Source organism: Homalodisca vitripennis, unplaced genomic scaffold (assembly GCF_021130785.1).
Source record: "Homalodisca vitripennis isolate AUS2020 unplaced genomic scaffold, UT_GWSS_2.1 ScUCBcl_7980;HRSCAF=15897, whole genome shotgun sequence".
NCBI classification, from domain to species: domain Eukaryota; kingdom Metazoa; phylum Arthropoda; class Insecta; order Hemiptera; family Cicadellidae; genus Homalodisca; species Homalodisca vitripennis.
In genome coordinates, this window is record NW_025784092.1 from 52 (window position 1) to 12,325 (window position 12,274).

The following is a 12,274-nucleotide window of genomic DNA, read 5'->3' on the forward strand; positions in this document are numbered from 1 at the left end:
TATAACTAAAAGTAATAAAACCTGGGGCGAACTGAATGCGAGAGGTATGGGAGGGATGGTTCGTAGCGGGGGTTCACAGCTTGTTGGAATATTAATTCATGGGATTTTCATTTTAGGAAGCATACTATAGGGGAAGGTATTTTGGAGTTTAACCTATAAAGGGTATTAAATACCTACGATACTAATGCGGGAGAGTATAGGGGATGTTTTTTCTATTCTCTTTTGGAATAAATCATATTTTAAAACATACTGGAAGGTATTTTAAGTTTAAACTAAAAGTATTAAACCTACGAACTTAATGCGAGAGTATAATGTTTCTATTCTCTTTTGGAATAAATCATATTTTAAAAACATACTGGAAGGTATTTTTAAGTTTAACTGAAAGTATTAAACCTACGAACTAATGCGAGAGTATAATATTAAAAAACTAATGGAAAAATCCATATTAGAAGCCTGAACAAACTTTGACTATCATAATTAAACTTAATGACTGTGCATGTATACCGCCTTCAACTCAATGGGACGGAGGTTATCTCTACTGTAGGTGTCACGAAAGAGTGTCGTTAGCGGCGATCAATAGAATGGGACAAGTCCGCGCGACGTTGCCACACCAACACGTCAGTAGTCAACGTAGAGAATTTTATTTACTTAAAACTATGTGGGGAACAATATTAACTTGCTGTATTATTATGAAATGTCGATAAAATAACCGTCGAGGATTGAACACATAAGATTAAACATGCGCAAGAAAATGTGGTGATATGACTTGCCACACACTAAACTAAATTTTGGCAATAGAATGTCGTGTTACATTCTTATTTTACCAGGCGACGTTATGGAATAAGAATCCCTCGATGACACTTAAGCTGGAGATCAACAACGGCTTAAATGTGGACTTCCAAACCACCACCAATGGCCAGGCAGGCGGGCTGTTTGCAAGGACAGGGTCGCTCAGCGGGTCACCCATCCAAGCGACTGTCATGCATATAGCCATGATTTTTGCTGTTTTGCTCATAATTAAATTAACTATAACAGTTTGTAAATAAAAAAGTCGTATTAGCCCAGACGTATTTTCATTGAATCTTACAAAGTTATTTTAAGTAAACGTTATCAGATGTTTCTTTTACGTCCTTTTAACCTGTTACATATTGGTAATATGTTGTATATTTTTATATAGTACATATCTATATTGATATGAAATGTGGCAGTGTACCAGTATTGTGATGGCACACAGCTCCACGTAAGATACAAAGATAGATTGAAGAAGATGCTTAGAAGAATACATTGTGTTGTGAACATGTGCCGTATTATTTCAATCCTATTAAATCCTAATTAATAAGTAATAATTAAAATATCACCCAAGTTGATATTAAACATGATGTCAGGTGTGAATACTGTAAAAGTAGTGTCGTGAAGTAATAATCGCGATAACCTTGTTTTTAAGTAATGTTAATAGATTGAAATTATAACCTAAAAATGGATTTTAAAACAACCTTGAGGGTTAGTGATTGATGAAAACGTAGCAAACAATTGGGCTCTGTTTAAACAAAAGTTTGGAAAATTTCCTCCTTGATGCATCAGGCAATGATGGAAAAGAAGACAAGGTTAAAGTAGCAATGCTTTTACATTGCATAGGGGATGCAGATATGGAAATTTATAATACATTTAAACAAGACGAAGCAGATACTTTCAAAAAAGTGATCGAACTCTATGATGCATACTTCAATCCTAAGAAGAATGTTGTGTACTGTAGGTATAAATTTTTTAGTAGAATACAACAAGAAAATGAACTTATAGATCATTACGTTACGTCATTGAAAGCTCTAGCCAAACCTTGCGATTTTCAAGAAGACGAAGACACTCTAATAAGAGATAGGGTAGTGATTGGTATTAGCGACAAACAGTTACAGGAAGCTCTACTTAGAGAAAGCGATTTAACTTTGTCTAAGGCGTTGAATCAGTGTCGAGCTGCTGAACTGAGTAGGCAGCAAGCACAGGTGATTCAAGGGCAAGGTAGGCCTAGGTACTGCAGATAGCGTAGGCTTGCATGCAATCAAGAAGAGAAAGGTTATATAAGACCTAAGTATTTCACTAATGATAGGCCTAAAAACAATAATTTTAGGTCCAAACCAAAAACTAAGCGACCAATCAAGAGGTCAAGGAGCTCGTCAAGATTTTAATAAAGGACAAACGTATAAGTGTCTAAAAATGTGGAACTGAGCATACTAGGGCTAATTGTCCTGCGTATGGAAAAACTTGTAGAAAATGATGTGGGTAGGCCAAATGATAACCAATATAAAAAATGTTGTTAAAGACCTAATGTTGTTCCTGATAGGCCAGTGCAAAACCAAACAACTAGATGTGGTCGGGCTATCAGAAAGCCTGCTCATTTGAATGACTTTGTTTAGAGATAACTTTTGTTTGAAAGTTTTTTGGTAACATCCATTTTCATAATTATATTAACTTTAATCTGTTTGTGCTGTTTTATCATTTTTATTAAAAAAGGAGGATGTTACATATTGGTTAATATGGTGTATATTTTATATATTACATATCTATATTGATATGAATGTGGCAGTTGTACCAGTATTGTAATGGCACACAGCTCCACGTAAGAATAGATTTAAGAAGATGCTTAGAAGAATACATTGTGTTGTGAACATGTGCCGTATTATTTAAATCCTATTAATCCTAATTAATAAGTAATAATTAAAATATCACCTAAGCGATATTAAAACATTACCTGACATAGGGCACTGCATTACTTTTTTAATGTTAACCAGTGTAGTCTTTGATTGTATTAGTTACACAAGAGATAACACAGCCAATGCTATAAATTGAGGGCACGGCAATAGTGAGCGCTAGGACTTGCCATCTGTGGAGTGAGGAGGTGAAGTAGCTCAGCTTTATGTGGTGGCGCATCCCTAGCGTCAGATCTCAGAACTAACTGAAATAAATCCACTGGATCCAGCATTTTCTACGTCCTGTGTACATTATTTATCTGATATGTAATTAATACAGTTTGTGAAAGGTGTTGTATGAAGTATTATTCTAAGGTTTTATTAGCATTTCATCAGAAATTGATGTAATTGTTGGGCATGTAGTACATAGCCTACACTCGTATGTTAATAATATTATTTCATTTTTATGTTGGATAGTGAAATATCAATTAATGCTATAGGATGCCATTATGAGTGGGGTTTGTAAGCTTGAATAACTTATACATTTAGCGTAGAGGTAAAGTAGCGTCTAAGGTAGAGGCCGGAGATCTTTTTTTACTTTTTTTTTACTAGGTTTCTTTTGTGAGAAATAAAGTTTCTTTCTTCTTCTTAAGACCTCACTGGTTCGATTCCCGGGGAGGAATCGAAATAAATATTTGCAAATGGTTTGAGTAGTATCCCCGAGAGTATAGACCGAGTCTCTGATCGGCCCGAGAGCTTACCCTTTTCTTCTTCCCAATTCACGTCCACCCGTCATGGCGGTACTCTTACCGAATGGTTACTGAGACAAAAAAGTTGTGGTATCGGCCGGGATTTGAACCTGGATCCTCGTGCTTACGTGTCTGACGATCTAGCAAATAGGCCACGGAGAATAATTGGAAGTGGCTAATTCATACAGTATTCGCCACTGTTGTAGTTCCCAATATTTCCACTGGAGTGCAACCAGTAGAGAAAAACAGCTGGTCAAGCCATCGTAGTTCCTAATATCTCTAACAGAGTGCTCTCGCCACCTGTAAAAAACGCCACGCTCCGTGTACACTACCAACCGATCCACTACCAAACTGATTTACCTATTATAGTGGCTAGAGCGCCAGGCACTTGGCATGGGGATCCCGGCTTTAAAAAAATTCCACCGAACGCGATGTAAGAACGTTTTGCCCCAGTACTCCACTCAGACCCGTCACCGCTATTTCACTCCACGGGGAGCGTCGCCATGGAGGCGTGACTTTGGGGAGAGGAGAAAAAAATAGCTCATAACTAAGCTATAGCTAAGTGTTTATACTCTCTTGAAAACTACTGATTTGGCCTTTATTCCTTAAATCGGTTTATATACTTAATTTAAATGTCACTGTCATAGAAACAACAATATTATAAATTAATGGTTTCAACTGCCTTCAAATTTAATAGTTATATGTATCAAAATCAACTCTTTATATGTATTTTGTTACTAGAATTGGTGAAATACCACTACGAAATGGACGTAGCAAGGGAAAGAAGCACTGAAAGGGCCTACCTTCAACGAGATTGTGCCATTTTACATGAAAAAACTTGATGACCATGTAGCAAAGAACAATGGTTATTTGGCCAACGGAAAGGTAGGCTGATTTTTGTATATTTGTTATATGTTATTTCTGATTCAATAAGTTACGAGAAAAAATATATATTTTCACTCTAGCAATAGAGTCCATTGTAATTAAAACAAGCCTACTATAGTACCTAATAAATGAGCAAGATAACATTATTTTAACAACAACCAAGAAACATATCACATACTGTACCATTATTAAACTTGATTATATAAATATTTCCTAATAGTATTGCAAATACACAGGTAAAATAGTTTCCAAATATCCAAGTTTCCGGTATTGTGCGTGTAATTTTACTCGGTTATGTCGATTTTTATGACAATAATACCAGCGATTTCCTATGAGCCTGGACCACCTTTTGTCGGCTTCTTTGTTTGTCTCTATTTTGGGAATTCATCGCAGCAAAAAAGCTTGACTTCTTATTATCTAGATTTCACTTCAACACACCATCGTACTCCTTCCCCCAACTTCGCCTGGTAAAATAAAAACATTTCCTTACATTACTTTTGCTATAAGACCTTCACTGCAGTCCAGACCGTTCTCCTGTACAAACTGAGGTGTGGGGCAGATACGCTGAAAGCGTAATGGATTCGGCTTGGACAAGTTCAGCGGGTGGTGGCTCATAAGTGCCTAAGCTCACAGCGCCACAACGTGAATTTGCTCACAGCGCCACAACGTGAATTTGCTCACAGCGTCACACCAACGTGAATTTGCTCACAGCGCCACAACTCATAGCGCCACAGATTTGGCCGGAGTGCTCACAGCGCCCAACACAACCGAATAAATAATCGGGTCCATGCTCACAGCGCCACAGCTCATAGCGCCACAGATTTGGCCGGAGTGCTCACAGCGCCACAGCTCATAGCGCCACAGATTTGAGAGTGGGGGAAACACCCGCTGGAGGGGTAACCCGCCTTCCCTGTACCAACCTCCCAAAGTTATAATTCCCGTGATACAACCAAGAAAATTGTTTCTATTGTTTGAACCGGTATTTTAAAACCTATTTATGTGGTAATCACGCTGTATTCATTAATTATCCTTTGTGTGTATATCTGTATTTATAATGTTTAAAAATAGATTATTATTGTTAATTGAAATAATAGTAGAACAGGTATTAATTATCACGAATTGATTGTGGTTTTTTATTTTCTGTACGCATCAGCTTTATGTCATTGTTGAATTTGCATGTTGTATATTGAATTGTAATCGCTTTAATAATTAGTCCTCACACTCGTACATGCATAATTGTTGTTATCATGATATATTTTGAACTACGTGTGGGGCTATGTGAATACTTTTTGATTTTAGTTTTAAAACAAATTTTATTATGTTCCTATACCTTTTTTAAATGATCAGATTGTTTTAAATTCTTCGTGAATGACATGCGTATTTGAAACAGAATACAGTTATTGTTTTAATGGACGTATCAGATACCTATTTAGTGTACTAGACCTGAACTTGTATTAGTACATACTAACATTAACAATACTCATGTAATATTGTATGTATTTTAGTAATAACAAAAAATACTTATATTCATGGGAAACATAATGTGCAGATCACCAGATTTATGCATATAGATTAAAACAAGTTTACTTAACTAAAAAGACATGACAAAAATCGAGAGAAAACAACAAAATTTATTAATTCTTATCTCACCCTGCTAGCGGTCTATTCTTAAGCGTAGTAGCCTAGAATATTTTTTATATATATATATATATATATATATATATATATATATATATATATATATATATATATATATATACACACACACACACAGACACTATCATTTCCTCACTTCCCGCGCTTTTCCGGTGAGAGAGACAGCGAGTAATGGCCATGAACGCCTACCTGTCATCTCTTATAACGGGTAATTTGTAATAGTCTTAACATAGTTCTCATCGCTTTCGTTGTCGGCGCTAGTCGTGTATTAGTGACTTTTGTTATTAATGAGTATTGATGTAGATAGTACTAAAAAAACTAAATAATACCATACAAAACCTCTAGATATCTAATTTTACAGTTTAGAAAATATTATAATTCCTAAAAGAGAATATATTTTTACTCTCTGTTACTTATAAGAAATTTACGTTCTTGAAAAGGTTTCAAGAAAGGATCCGTGTACTTAGTTGATTCTTTTTTATTTATTCATAGGCTTCCTAAAATATGTAGAGCCTTCTCATTGAACAGGATACGGAGTTGACTTTAGTTCAGTTCGCCAAGCTGATCAGTCCGGCAATTTTCTTCAATTGAATGTGCCATTATTGTACCTGTAAAAATACAGGTTTAATTTAAACATCTAGCTGTTTTATTTGTGTGTCCAAACAACATTTCATCTTTTATTTAGTTTTTAAAATATAGGATAGATAGGTGCTCGTTTAGCCACGCTGACGGCACAGAGGCTGGTCGGGCCGAAACGCGGGCATTTCTAGAATTGGGCACCCAAGATTTTGCAAGATGTGCACCCACACGTACAAGTAAGGAAAGTCAGTAATAAATGCTGCAGAAATCATATAAATATATCTGTATATATATATATATATATATATATATATATATATCTGTATATATATATATATATATGATTCCTGCAGCATTTATTACTGACTTTCCTTACTTGTACGTTGTGGGTGCACATCTTGCAAAATCTTGGGTTGCCCAATTCTAGAAATGCCGCGGTATATATTCTAGATATACTATATATATATAAATATACACATAATTATTGGTTGTATTAATTTGTATTATTATTATTTTAATTATAATTATACACACACACACACACACACACACACCACACACACAACACACACACATATATATATATATATATATATAATATATTATATATATATATATATATATATATATAAATTCTTTTGTGCGTCACTGAACCCCTGCTAAGCGCATGAACCAATTTTAATGATATTGTTTGTGTGTCTTCAGGTAGATTCGAGAATGGTTTTAGATTTACAATACGATCCAATTTAAATTTTTTTTAAATTTAAGAAGAAGTATTTTTTTATTTATACAGTGTACTTATTTTTTAAATATATTTATTTGTACTTAACAGCTGTTAATACTTTCACCTGAACTTCGTCAAAGAGGCAGAAACATTTGTTCATATTTAAATTTCAGAAAGTATTAAAACTATTTTAAAGTGCTTGATCAGTAGTATAATGCAGATTTCAAAAACGAAGTTATTATCTAATTTTAAGTTTAGATTGCACCAATAATCGATAAAACCATGTAATGCAATGAAAATACTATTTAAACACTGTTATAAAAAACTCCCTTATTGCACAAAGCAGTGCATGTTTGCACATAAGCTAATCGAATATGGTTAAACTCTCTTGACATTGTGTATGGCATTTTTATTGTAGCTAAAGAAAAGGAAGGGGAGCAACACTCTACCCCTTATAAATTTTTCTTGATAAGTTGAAAACATCAAAATCACTTAGTTGGATTCCAAAAACCAACAAATGGGATGATTTTTTTTGTAAGTGCAACAGCATAATCCAATAGTGTAACTGTAAATAAGGCCGCAGTAACTTTTAAGTCACATTGTAAGATATAATTATTTTCTTCATCGGAAAATAGAGGCTAGCTATAAAAATTTCGCCTTTAAGAATCATAGATCGAAAAAAAATTGAAAGAGTCGAAAGAAGACGCTCTGTATTGATTGAAAGTTTGGTTTTTTGTTAGTATATATTTTCTTGATCGGGGAAAACTCTACAATAGTAACCTGAAATGGACGGAACTTGGAGCAAACAGTTTTCTACACATAACATAGCTGGGGTAGGAAAGATGTATTGAATTTGAATGTTAAATATAGCCTCTGTTCACCTTTTATTGCAGCTTCTGTTATCTGACACTGTCTCAGGCTTGACTCCTAGTACCTCATTCCTCTGAAGGGATCCAAAGATAGTCAGAAAGTCAGAATGAAATTCATAATACAAATTTAACCAACCCTTCCCACCATATTTACGTTATGTGTATAAAACTCGGTTGCTCCACTGTGCTTAGAGACCGTATCAGATCATCGTAGTGCACTCAGTTGTGCATATGATGAGATAATGAGAACACCACTCCATCTATTCGGAGGTGTCTCTGATGATGTAAAAGGTGTTAAAGCTTCGTTTTGAGCTTCTTCGTCGCCGACTTTCTTCGGATCTCTGGCAGGACTCAAGTTTGAGACAGCGTCAAATACCAGACACTGGTATAAAAGGATTGTGAATTGCAGCTCTAAATTCAACATTCAAACATCATAAGTGCTTTGAAAAAGTAGGAAACGGCCGCGTGTAACAGCTGGTTGATTTATAAACAAATAAAATGTCCTAATGAGTATAAATCCTATCAGTATTCACATGCAGAACGTGTAATATCATACAGTGGTATTTATTAAATCTCTCAAAATAATAACTGATAACCGATTTTGTAAGGTTCTTCCTGATTTCTTTGTATGTCGTTCTTCAAAAGACATACACAAAATGCAAAATAATAATAAGGAATAATGATAAGTTAACGAGAAGAAACCTTAAATTTTAAACAAAACTGTTTTTGGTTATCATAATCCAAAATAATATACAAAATATTTTTCTTTTACTCGAATACATGTGTGAATACAACCTAATCGGTAAAAGATTATTCCAATGTGATATAGGTGTATAGACTACTTTAATGTGGTAGAAGTTTGAAATAAGATGTTTAGCATGTAAGAGAGGTCTTCGGTTCACGGTTCCGTCAGGTATATCCTGTAGAAAAACAAATTATAGTAAACAATTTATGGCATGGATGTGTTCTAGTTTTTAAAATGCTTTCAAAATCTTTAATTTGTCTTGAAAGCGGTGTAACAATTTTCATTTTTTATTGTACCAAAGGTATCAGTGGAGAAAAGCAGTGTTAAACCGTATACTACACAATGTGGCTTCCCATTAAGTATTTTTAGTGTGAACTTCAACATCTGGAATCTGAATTGGGTTACAAGCTATTAAAAAATCGTACAAATTAATTTCCATTATAATTTTGTTGTACGTATAGGCTACCGTATATTGATCAAGAACTTCAAAAGGGAATGGTTGTTGGAAAACAAGTGCCCAAAATATTAAGGACTATTTAGGAACTAGGTGTATCGAGTCATCAGCCGATGTGGCCAGGAAATAAAACGTAGATCGGGACCGGAAGATGAGCAGATAAAGAGATTGGAATGCGTGAGAGCGAGCAGCCAACTTAGTTCGTAGCTCGTGGGATCTTCGCCTGGCGCGCAACACCAACGAGTCTGTGTTTTCCACCCAAACCACACATGAAGAAAGTCAAAACCGATCTTCTTTAGAAAAACAATCTATTACTAAAAGAATTGGGCTGCTAATTGATATGTGCAGTTTTTAACTGCAATAGTAATGATATTATATGTAATCAAGAAGTAAAACAAACTTATGTATAGAGATAACTAAAATGCGACTGCAATGTCATTGAATTATCCACTACATGCGCCGTGACGTTGGTTGGGATGGTTTGTCTGCCTCCGTATTTCCCCTATATCAAGTGTCCCCCTCCAAAGTTATTATTTAATAAGTTTGAACCATTTGTTGTGGCGCTGTGAGCTGTGGCCGCTATGAGCTGTAGCGCTATGAGGCCGCACCAGTTCAGCGTCCAGAAGAACTCAGAATCGCTTCAGCGTATCGCACGACCTCTGGGCCAGCAGTCCTGTTGGTCGCTGGAGTCCTACACAAGCTCTTAGCAGGAGACATGAAGGGATCTACCAGCGACGTGGTGACCACCGCTTTAAAAAGGAAAAACGTGCTCGCACCTATCGGAACTGGCGGGAGATGTGGGAACATGAATTTCGGGGACGATGCGATGGTCTGCAAGTCTTATCCCGCAGGTCCAACCTTGGGTGAAATGGTGAGGTGGACTACTACCTCCAAGTGGACTTGGTACTTCCAGGTTTATCTTTTACATATGGCCAAACAGGGTCACCGGACTGAATCTACTTCTCGGGCGTTCCCGACACGTGGAGCACACTTTCTTCCGCTGCTTGCGTTAGGAAACGCCCTGTTGGTGCTTTGTCGGTAACCTCGGAAATAATGCTGGAGGGTCAGAAATCTGGGCCTGTTCGTCGCACCTCGTCCAGAACATCCTCCCCGCAAAGGAGGCTGATCTAGATCGTCACACGGTCTAGACCTAGCTCTTCGAAGGCCAGATCGGCGCGAGCCCTGAGGGTTTAGGTTTAAAATCAGACTTAACCTGAAGTAAGTGGCTGTCGGTTTCCAGGTTAGGATCCTGACGCAAAAGAAGAGGTTTTAGGGGGTAGTTTACGTCTTTCGTGAGAGCCCTAAACTACAGGCGGGTCACCTGTGTGCATACATGAATTTTCTTGCCTCTTCCTTAAAATAAAAACTTCACTGCGTATCTGTACAGAGTGACTTATAACATCAAAAGTGTTGTAAATTACCTGAAAATTGTAAACACCTTTTTCAGTTTTGCTGAACGATCCTCAAAAGCTGAGTTGTTATTGATACAGTATTTAATTATTTTAAATGATCGCTATCCCGAACCTTAACTGATGTTTTATATGTGTGAGTATAAAACGTATTATAACTTGAAATTTTAAATAACGTTTTATCTTTGGCATACACCGTACGCTAATCGAGTTGATAATTTTGCATACATGTAAATGGCCATAAACCTGACATGTCGCTTGTCAAGATTTTGGGTAATGAATTTATCTAATGTGAGGCTATGTAATTTTCGAGACAAGGTTTAGTTGAGTCGGGACATTATGGTAGTAACCCGTAATCACTCATATTGTTACTATGAGTAGCATATATGTAACAAAATAAAAGAATAAAAATGTTATATTGTACTTATTAACACATTGTATACCCTAAGTGCCATCTTCGAACCTTAAAAACACTAACAAGTATATAACAAACATGTATGTAGATGACTTTTGAATTCCACATCCTGTCGGGTTTACTCTGCAATGCTTAAGTAGTTGAAATATAACCATCCATTACCTTTTAAAATTGTGGACACCGTACAGAAAATTAATTCGCCTCAAATATATTCAAAGGTTTTAAACTTGTTTATACCATACTTTATGCAATAGTTTGTGAAAACAACTAATTTCTTACGCTTTCCACAGTTTTCATGGGCTGACCTGTACTACGGTGCCCTTAGCGACTGCCTGAACTATCTGTTAGGCACTGAAATAACAGATGGCTACCCGAACATGAAAGCTCTGAAGGAGAAGATCTTCGCGCTTGCCCGCCATCAAGGCCTGGGTCGACAAGCGCCCTCCGGACGATTTGACCTTTAAAGAAGAGTTGGGTTTAATCCCCAAAAAAATAATTGGAGTGTCACCACCTGAAAAATAAATTTAATAATTCTAATGATAATCAATTTTATATGGAATAAGTAATGTTTTAATAAAATTCTTCATAAATTAAATGCATTTACCTTAACCTATTATACCTGATGACGAATTCTCTGAATCCGAAATGTGCATAATATACATAAGTAAAAGTGTTAAAATCAACCCTGCCCACCATAGCTACGTTATGTGTGAAAGTCGTTTTACTGTTGTCAACTTTAATAAAATGGTTTCATTTGCATAAAACATCCATACTTGAACGTGATAAACAGATTTGATGTAAAGTATGCCACACAATTTGAACTTGTGCCCACATTGAGGTTCTCAGCGAATAGCCCACAATACAAACTGAGTAAACGGCAGCTCTCAATGTGGGCCATGTCTTGTCAACAGTAAACCTGCTCTAAATCAGCTATTTAATATTTGATTTAAATACTTTTGGTGTTATTATATTTGTGATGAAATTCTCTAAAAAACTGTTATTCTTGTAATACTTGAGAAAATTTACAGATTCTTAAGATATTCAAAGCTTAAAAGTTTTAATGGCCACCATTTTGAAAATACTGAAGATAATTTCATGATATATTTTC

At 35.8% G+C, this 12,274-nt stretch overlaps 1 pseudogene; it reads left to right on the forward strand.

Annotated features, from left to right (window-relative positions):
- The first annotated feature begins 854 nt into the window (after positions 1-854).
- Positions 855-11,740, forward strand: LOC124374337 (annotated as a pseudogene).
- The last annotated feature ends 534 nt before the right edge of the window (positions 11,741-12,274 follow it).